The following is a 9,730-nucleotide window of genomic DNA, read 5'->3' on the forward strand; positions in this document are numbered from 1 at the left end:
TATGAGTAGTGTGGAGTGTGCTTTGTGCACAGTATAGATAAATAATAAAAGGTCTTGGACTTGTATCCAGTGTCTAGCGTGGTACCTGAGGGTTCAAGGGAGCACTAGCGCCCCCTACTGCCACAATAGATAGATAGATAGATAGATAGATAGACACTATGGATCTGCACATACATTAGAATGACTAAAAAGGAAGAAAATTAAAAAAAGAAAACTTCTGACTTGACAGTTACATTCACAGTATGGCCTTATGCAGGTGTATTGCTGTTGGCATAAAGGAACTCCAGTAGTGATTCTTGACAAATTTCTGCTGAATGATTTATTGCCTGAAAGTAGTTAGCATTAGTGCAGCATTGTTTTTAGCAAACCCTGACTTCTGGAGGTGAGGTTGCCAACAGATTTGTATACCAATCAGGGTGCTATGCTTTTAAAATAAGAAATTGATGGAGTCAGGCCAGCACATAAGACCTACAGTTACTTCCACCCCAACATCTGAATATTAACAACACACTCCAGAAAAATGTCCAAATACATTAAATATATTCAGCAACAGTATATATATATCCACTGTATATACTTTATATATATATATATATATATATATATATATATATATATATATATATATATATATACATACTGTATACATGTATAAACTAATTACTATATTAACTTTTTAAAAACACAGCAAAGATACAAACAAACAAATACAAACCCCCTGATGATATTTACAGTCTTGGAAAAGTCTTTACGTTTAATGATGAGTGTGGATCCTGAAGTGCAAACAAGGGTTAAGAGAAGGAAGGATGTGGTGGAATACTCCCCACAGTCCTACCACCAGAGTCCAGAAGGTGAATGATCTTCTGAGGTGCTCCTCTTCACAAAAAAACCAACTGTAGACAGGACTAGGAGAAAAGCTGCCCACCGCTGTCCCTGTAACCTATGGATGTGAAAAACCAAAAAGGTTTTAGGTACTGCTGATGATGAAGTTGGTGGAAAATGGAAAAGTGATAAAGTTCCACCGCATCCTTCTCTTTCAGTTTTATATGTACAGTGCCTGCAATTACAAACAACAAATCCCACAAGCCCCTTCACATCTGTGTAAACCTGTTTAAAGATACAGACCCCATATTTACAAGCTAGGAATCTGAGTGATCAGTGTTATTAAAATTTAACAATCAACAAATAGGACATACATACAAAAATGAAAGCCCGCTATGTGGCAATGCTACATGTTCATAACGGCACTGAGTTTTGTTTTAACTCTATACTTTGCCAGTACCTCCGGGGGGCCTCATCGATGAGCCTGCCTTTTTAATTAGCTTATTCATACAGTGGGGCTCTGTTGAAGTGATGTTACCAGCCCAGCACACCACAGCATAGAAAAGCACACTGCTTACCACAGGGTTGTAGAAGTTGTGAAGGATGTTACTTCCCCCATTAAGGGAACATAGTCTCTTAAGAAAACACAGCCCACTCTGCCCTTTCTTATGTAGTTACTCTGTGTTCCCAGTACTTGTAGGAGTGCACCACCTATACATCCACTTCTTGAATAGTGACCAGACAAAGTGGCTCTCCAACTAAGAGTTCGATTGAAGGAGCATTTGTGGACATATTTAAATAACCAGCTATTCTTTGGCAGTTTTAAATCGTGAGTTTAATTCAGCTTTACGGTTACGGAGAAACAAAGCTTACCCCAGTTGCATTGGAATTCAAGGCAAGAATCAGTTCTAACTTAGCTGTCACTACATCCAAGGGCCCACTCACATACATCCTTAAACTGGAACATTTTTAGATTTATTAAGATAGCACATCATGTACATCTTTGAGATGCTGGGGAAAAGTGCAATTACAAGATAACAGCTAATGCAGGCATAAAGATGCTAAACACAGGCACTGCATAAACACAGCTTTTTCAGTGTTACTATATTCTTCCATTAAAAGTTCTTCCTAATTTTGGAGAATGAATTTTCATGCAATTTTCTCATAGCTCTTTCAGTAATGTCTTCAGAATCCATTTTACATTTTAATAAAAGCTGACATGAAATTGTAACTGTATTATAGCAGTCATAAGAGGTAGTTCTTTCTGATTTTTAATTTATATGCATAAAATGAGCTAATTAAAATTGTGAAATACCAAGAATCTTATCCACAAGTCTTGACAGACTTTCCATTAACAATTCCTGAGATATAACTTTTAATAGGCCATATCAGTTCTTCATCTCATTATTTAAAACAAACCGCATGTTCATCTTCTATATTTTTTCGATCTATTAAATAATCTGTATATGTTTTAGACCGGGGTGTCAAATTCTGATCTTGAAGGACCCTGGTTACTACAGGTTGTCATTCCGGCCACTTTCTTAATTGGTTACTAATTACTCCTCTTAATAAACAGACTTCCTTTGCACCAATATTAATTGATTTGCATTTTAAGATTCAAAATTGTTTCTCTTTTCTTAACCAACAGACAAGCAGTAATGAGATGCTAGCAAGCCAACTGGTGACCAGCCAATTCAAGGGCCTCAATTTCAGTTCCTGGAGGCAAGATGTAATCAATTAATCAATTACACCTTGCCTGAAGAAGGGGCCTGAGTTGCCTCGAAAGCTTGCATATTGTAATCCTTTTAGTTAGCCAATAAAAGGTGTAATTTTGCTTGACTTCTCACTACATCCATAAGGGCTAACACGGTACAACACCCTAGTACTACTGGTTAAAGGGAAAAAGAAACAAGGGGTCTGCATAGTAATAAATGAACCCTGCTGAATTTGCTTTATGTTGAGTTTGGCAAAATAGCAAGAATGTTTGAAAATTTCACCAAATTCGGCATATAATAAGACATAAGAACACTTCAAAAAAGAGCTGAGGGCACCATGGTAAACCAAGTAAATTTTCTTGGCCAAAAAAACAAATGAAAAATCAATAAATATTAAACAGTCATCTTATTCAGATAGGAACCTTCTTCAGACTTGTTTCAAGATGGCATTGATGCCAATTATCATGTCTGCAAGCTGGAAGGGGTGGTTCAGGAGGGCAGAAATTGGGCGTGACATCAGAGGTGGAAGAATTATCAGTCATCCTTTCTGCAGAAGGAGCAAGAGAAATGAATTAGGAAACAGTGCCACCCTCTGGTTTGGGCTGTAACAACCACTAAATTAGTCCTGAGATGTGTCAACACAGGTGTATTACCCTGGATGGTTTTTCAATATGCCCATCCACTTATTTTCCATTTGTGGATAAAGCAGTTTTCCTTTAAGTAACTTTTTTATTTTATAAATACTTTGTTCTGCACTCTAAAACACAAGCTAGAGGCAAGAATGCATGGAACAATACATTGTGAAAAAAGAGTAAATTAAAGGATTTGCAATAGTCAAATGTTTCTCTGTTGTAGTATATCCTTTCGTTTAGGATTTATGAATTCTGACCTGCTGAATTTCAGATTATTGAATTTAGCAAATATACAGTATTCTTACTTTCTTTTATGCTTAGTTGGAAATATTTTTTCAAACCTTTCAATTCATGATGTAACAGGATTCTGCATTTCTTTAGAACTCTCAAAGGAGAGTAACCCAGGCAGTCCATCAGACTTGTGTGGTTAACTGATAGCTAAGTTGTCCTAACATCCCTCCCAGACACCTTTTAAAAGTTTCCACTTTAACTATGTGACTTGGCCATTTATTCCAGATTTCCACAACTGGCTTTAGTCTTAAATACAATTCCCCCTAATGCTCTCCTAGCATCTTGATTTGCTATTCAATTGACAGAATTTTGCTTGGTCATCTCTATCAATGGCTTTCAGAATTTTAAAGATCTGCATTAGATTCCCATGACATCCTCTCTGTTCAAGATAAAAGAGATTCAATTCCCTGAGCCTGTAACACTATGACATGTCCTATAGTCTCGAGGTTAATAATAATAATACATTTTATTTATTCTTAGGTGCCTTTCTGAACACTCAAGGACACTGAACAACAGATAAAACACACATTATAAACAAAACTAAAATACAAAATTTAAATCAGACAGAGCAATTGTAGTCAAAGAGAAAAAGCAGTCTTAAACAAATGAGTTTTAAGTTTAGATTTGAAAAGTGAGAATGATTCAATATTTCTTAGCTCGGAAGGTAATGAGTTTCAGAGCTGGGGAGCAGAGCAACTGAGCGCTCTGCTCCCCATGGTGGTAGACGGAAGAAGGGGACAGTCAAGTTGATCGAGGAAGAGGATCTAAGGGTGCAAGAGAGAACGGCAACATGGAGGAGGTCGGATAAACATTGTGGATAGCCTTAAAAGTTAACAGAAGAATTTCAAATTGAATGCGTAACTTAACTGGAAGCCTGTGAAGCTGCTGTAAGACGGGAGTGATATGGTGAATAGAGGGGGTTCTAGTAATGATGGGGGCAGCTGAATTCTGGACCAGTTGAAGCTTATAAAGAGATTTGCGAGAAAGACCAAAGAAAAGGGAATTACAATAATCCAGATGAGAAGTGTCCGGGCTATGGACAAGGACAGCAGTGGTGTGGGGAGTGAGGGAGGAGCGAATACGATTAATGTTACACAGTTGGAAATATGCAGACCGGGAGATGTTATTGATGTGGGACTGAAAAGATAGAGTACTATCAAGGATGACACTAGTTTGCTCTGTTCTGATGAGCTTCTAGTGCTCCTTTGTCTTTTTTGTAGTGTGGTGACCAACAGCACACAGGACTCCAAATGTGGTCTCACTAGTACACGATATAGTCTGAGCATAATGTCCCTTAACTTCTTTCAACAGTTTTTACTATATAACATAATACTTAATTTTTCTTTTAATTTCTTCTGCATATTGTCTAGATGATGAGAATAATTTGTGTGTGTAAACCCCTAGATTCTTTTCAGAAGCTGTTTTCTTAGAATACAAAGTTCGACATCTTGTATTCACGACTACTAACATTAGTTTGTCTACATACATTACATTCCACTATTCTATTCTACATTCTAAACTGCATTTACCAAGTGTTTGCTGAATCCTAAAGACTGTCCATGTTTAACAGAATTGCTTTTGCTGCCTCCTCCCTCAAATTCAGTGTCATCTGTAAAGTTCAGAAGTGTACTATCAATAAAAGAATCTATTTCAATAACATAAATTAGGAATAAGTAACAACCCAAGATAGATGGACCACTGAGGGACTCCACTGATGACCCCCATTTTCACAAGGAGTATTAGCCTCTTGTCTGTACTATTTGTCTCTGTAAATGACTGTGATGCAATTAACATCTAGTTTCAAAATTAATTTTCTGGGAGGAACTGTATCAAACGCTTTTTGAAAGACTAAACCTAATGTTACATTTCATAACTTCTAGTCATGGGGTATGTCAGACCTGCCAACCACAGATCCTGATTTTGTCACCAGACCATGTCAGTTTAAGCGACTGCAAATTGCAGGGTATGTCAAATTTTCTGACCAAGTGCTAACCTTCCAGCACAGTCTTGCTCACCCCTTTTTGTGACGACAAATATTGTGCTGCCTGATGGAGCTTTTTGTTGTTCTTTTCTCTGTACCCTAATAAGCTTCCATATGACACTCAGACAGTGGGCTATGCCTTGCCTTTTCACGGTGACTTTGATAACTGACCACTTATTTATTTTGGGCACTGTGTGACTTTCAGAACTTGAACAAGGGGCTATTTATATTGATTTGCATATTCAAAGAGGTGTAATTCTGGGAGTACTTGGGGTGGGGCAGCAGGCGTGTGCACGAGCATTACTTTTCATGCTGACCGGGATTTATAGAGAACGTCGAAGTTGGTGTACACACAGATTTATGCAACTGAATTTTTTTGTGCGCACGCACATTTCCACCTTTGTCCATACGCCATGCTTTAGTGTGAATTCTACGCACATCATTATGCATGAGGCCTCTGGATTTTTTAATCCATGTAACTGTGCAGTAGTTTATAATTACCTTCGCTTTATTTTTGATCATCTTTATAACAATACTAAACACAAATATGGGGAACCATGTCCTCTAGGTTAGGCTAGAAGATAAAGAATTCAGGAGATGATTCTTTTAACTGATGGGCTTGAGGAGACCACTATGGTCACCACTCCTCTGAGACACTTCTTCCTTTTCTAAAATGCTCACTTATGAAGAATTTGAATAGTTTTCCCTACTATCATAGAACAGCTCTCTCCATTATTTTTTAACATAGACTAATTAAAGATTTATGTTTTTGTAGCTAATGTATTATTAGGGAATGAGAGAGATTTAAATAAAGAAATATTTTAAATTCTGATAAGGGACAATTTACAGCTAATTAATCTGCCATTCCTCTTATTCTAAACAAACTGCTTTGTTATAAGATTTAGATGTAAAATCTACTTGTTTCACCATCACTGCATCAAGTAAGCTTTCTGAAGGACTGGAAAGAATAAAATCTGTAGCAACTCATGACTACTTTACAGTTTTTAATAACTTACTGATTCAAGTGAGGTCACTACACTAGTTAAAAAGATCTTTTTGTCTTTGCATGTGCAATTGCCTTTAAGGGAGCTGAGCTTAGTTTACTTATTAACAGCAAATTTACCAAATTCATCTGCATGAGTTAAATTATTGTACTGTATTCTAGGAGCTTAAGTTAAAAAAATATGGAATCAGACAGGTTTGTTCTTCCGTCACTAATTTTTATTTGTATTTGCCATTGAAACATGCAAATTGCTGGATATTTTCCAATGCATTCCAATATACAATATAATAACAAATTCTCTGACATCACTCGTGAGAAGCTTCCATTTACTATCCAATCTATGATTCACTTTCATGTTAGTCCGACAGTTGTGTCTCAGGTGTAGGGCTGACCTGAAACATACTGGGACAGAACAACCATTTTGCTATCTAGTTGACTCTATTTTCTCTGCACTCTTGAGCCTTGAAGTACATGAATTAGACCAGATACTTAGGATAGGTGCTGACAGTCTTTGTCCATCTATAACGGGGTGCACCTAATTGGTATCTCTTTTGAATCTCTCAGAGTCTCTCAGATTTTCATTTCTGTCCTTAAATGTCACCTAAACAGAAATGAAATGTGAAATGAGTGAGCCGACAGAAAACCAACTAAGTCAGGGCCTCAGACTCCAACCAATTTCACTCCAACCAGCTGCTTAATGAGGTACCGATTCTTGTTGTTAATTAAACCAATTCTTTAATTCCATGGCTTGTTGCTGCTCCTGTGGTGCATTAGCAATTTCCGAAATTGTTGATTTCCTCTTTGTAAGAGCCCTGTGTGAAAGATCAGCCTCAACACAAACAGACATGGACTCAAAATGTCCAAAACACGCACCCTTTATTTTTCAACAACACATACAGTGGCCAAATCACCAAAATACAGCTCTGTCCTTTCTTCTGCCTTCCTTCAGCCACCTCCACTCCTCTCTTGTAAGCTCTGTCTACTGCCACCCGACTCCAGCTCTCCGAATGGAGTGAGGCGGCCCCTTTTATAATGCACCCAGATGTGCTCCAGGTGCTTCCTGATGACCTTCCTGCAGCACTTCCTGGTGTGGCAGAAGTGCTGCATGTGCACCCGTAACCACTTCGGGTGTACCTGCTTCCTGGTCCAGCAGCACTTCCTGGCATACCATGACTTCTGAGCCATCCAGGCGCCCCTTGGTGGTGGTCACAGACCCCATCAGGAATGAGCTTCCCAGCTCCATATCCGTGGCCCTGATGGAATCCAGGGGGGCTGCCCTTTAACGTCCAGGGGAATATGTTGCCCCTCTCCTGGTCCTACCCTGTTCAATTCATCCCGGTGGAGCAAGGTCCCTAGTCGTCTGCCACACCTGTTAAAATGTTTTGATGACCTGAGCAGATCGACATTCCTAAAACCTTCATCTTTCTTTGTTTTCAGATATTGTATGATGGACACTAGTTGTTTTGGCTCATTTTGTATCTCATTATTGTTTGTCTGCTAATTAAGGGTAAAGAAACAATTAAGAGGTCTGAGTTTTCAAGAGCAAGTTAATTGAAATTAGTTCAAAAGAAGTTAATTAGCAGCAAAAACAAGTCATTAATTAAGAAAAGGGTTAGAATGAAAACCTGCAGCCACTCTGGCCCTCCAAGACCGGAGTTTGAGACCACTGGTTTAAGACATTCTGTGACATTCTATATCATCTATGGCAAGATCTGTATTTTTACTTCATTAAAAATCCCTATAAATTTAAATAGCAGCCATTAGCTTAAGTAAAATCCCAATAAATTTTGTGGAGTGTTTTGAAAATAATCTAAGAAATGCTCAGTCTTTGACATACTTTATTAATAACTAAGGGTAAATTTAATGAATACTGCAGCAAAAACATAGAACACAAAGATACCAACTCAAAGTAAAACATAACACAACAGAATAAAAACAGATGATACAATGAATATTATGCTAAAATAACTAGCGTATTGAGTCTGTGCTGACTTACTGTAGCTTCAGGCTTAAATGAAGGAAGGGATGTTGGGATAAAGTATTAAAGTTCATACACAGAAAAGATCTCTATAGGTACTTCTTATTGCACTGTGGTGGAAGGAGCCTGTGACTGAAAGTACTTGAGAAAAGCACCCCCTGGAGGGGATGGGCAGAAATGTTCATGATGGCATCCAATTTTTAACGCTCAGATACTGACTGAAAGTGCAACATTACACAACAGAATAAAAACATAATACAATGAATATTATGCCAAAATAACCGTTGTATATTAAGTCTGTGCTGTCTTGCTATAGCTATTGGCTGTATTTAAGGAAAGGACATTGGTAGGAAGCATTAAAGTACCTAAAGGAAGCATGCAAGAAAAGATCTTTATAGGTGCTTCTTATTGCACCATTGGGGAATGACAGTGTGACTAAAAGTACATCAATGGGAATGGGCAGATTTGTTCATGATGGCATCCTCCTTTGCCAGCATCCTCTTTTCCAGAACATCCTCCAAAGTGTCCTTAGATGGAGCTGGCTTTCTGATAAGTTTGTTTAGGCATGTTGCATTGCCTCATAAATGATGGAACATTTCTAGTAGCTTGCTTCACACATTAAAAGATCTGAGTCTCCTCAAAATGTACAGTCTGCTCTGGCCCTTCTTCTACAGTGCCATCATGTTGTCAGACTAGTCCAGTTTGCAGTTCATATGGATCCCCAGGTACTAATAGCTTTGCACCATCTCTACTTCCTTCCCCTGGATAATGACTGGTCTCAGGGACTCCTTGTCACAGCAGAAGTCCACCACCAACTCTTTTGTCTTGTTGATGTTGAACTGCAGGTGGTTGTCCCTGCTCCACAAGTCAAATAAAGTTCTATCTATCTATCTAGAGTCCACCATCAGCCTTCTGTACTCCAACTTATCTCCATTATCAGTGCTGCCGATGGAGGAGTTCTGTAGATGGCAAGTGCTGAACTGGAAGTCCATTGTGTAGAGGGTAAACAAGAAGGTAGACAGACAGTTCCCTGAGGTGTCCAGTATTATAACCCACCATCTCTGACATACAACCTTTGAGCTTCATAAACTGCCATCCTTTGGTCCAGTAATCCATGATCCTGGAGACTATGGGGCCATCAAGAGGTACAGATATATATTAAATTTGCTTATCCTAACAAGTATTCAAAAGGTTAATTTGTACAGCACAAGAAAAAAGAACCATATCAATTTAGCACTGAGAAGATGCTAAGATGCATGTAACCAAGATCATGTACCGCACTTCAGGGATGATAAAATTAAATTCTGT

This window comes from Polypterus senegalus, chromosome 15 (genome assembly GCF_016835505.1).
Source record: "Polypterus senegalus isolate Bchr_013 chromosome 15, ASM1683550v1, whole genome shotgun sequence".
Classification (NCBI taxonomy): Eukaryota; Metazoa; Chordata; class Cladistia; order Polypteriformes; family Polypteridae; genus Polypterus; species Polypterus senegalus.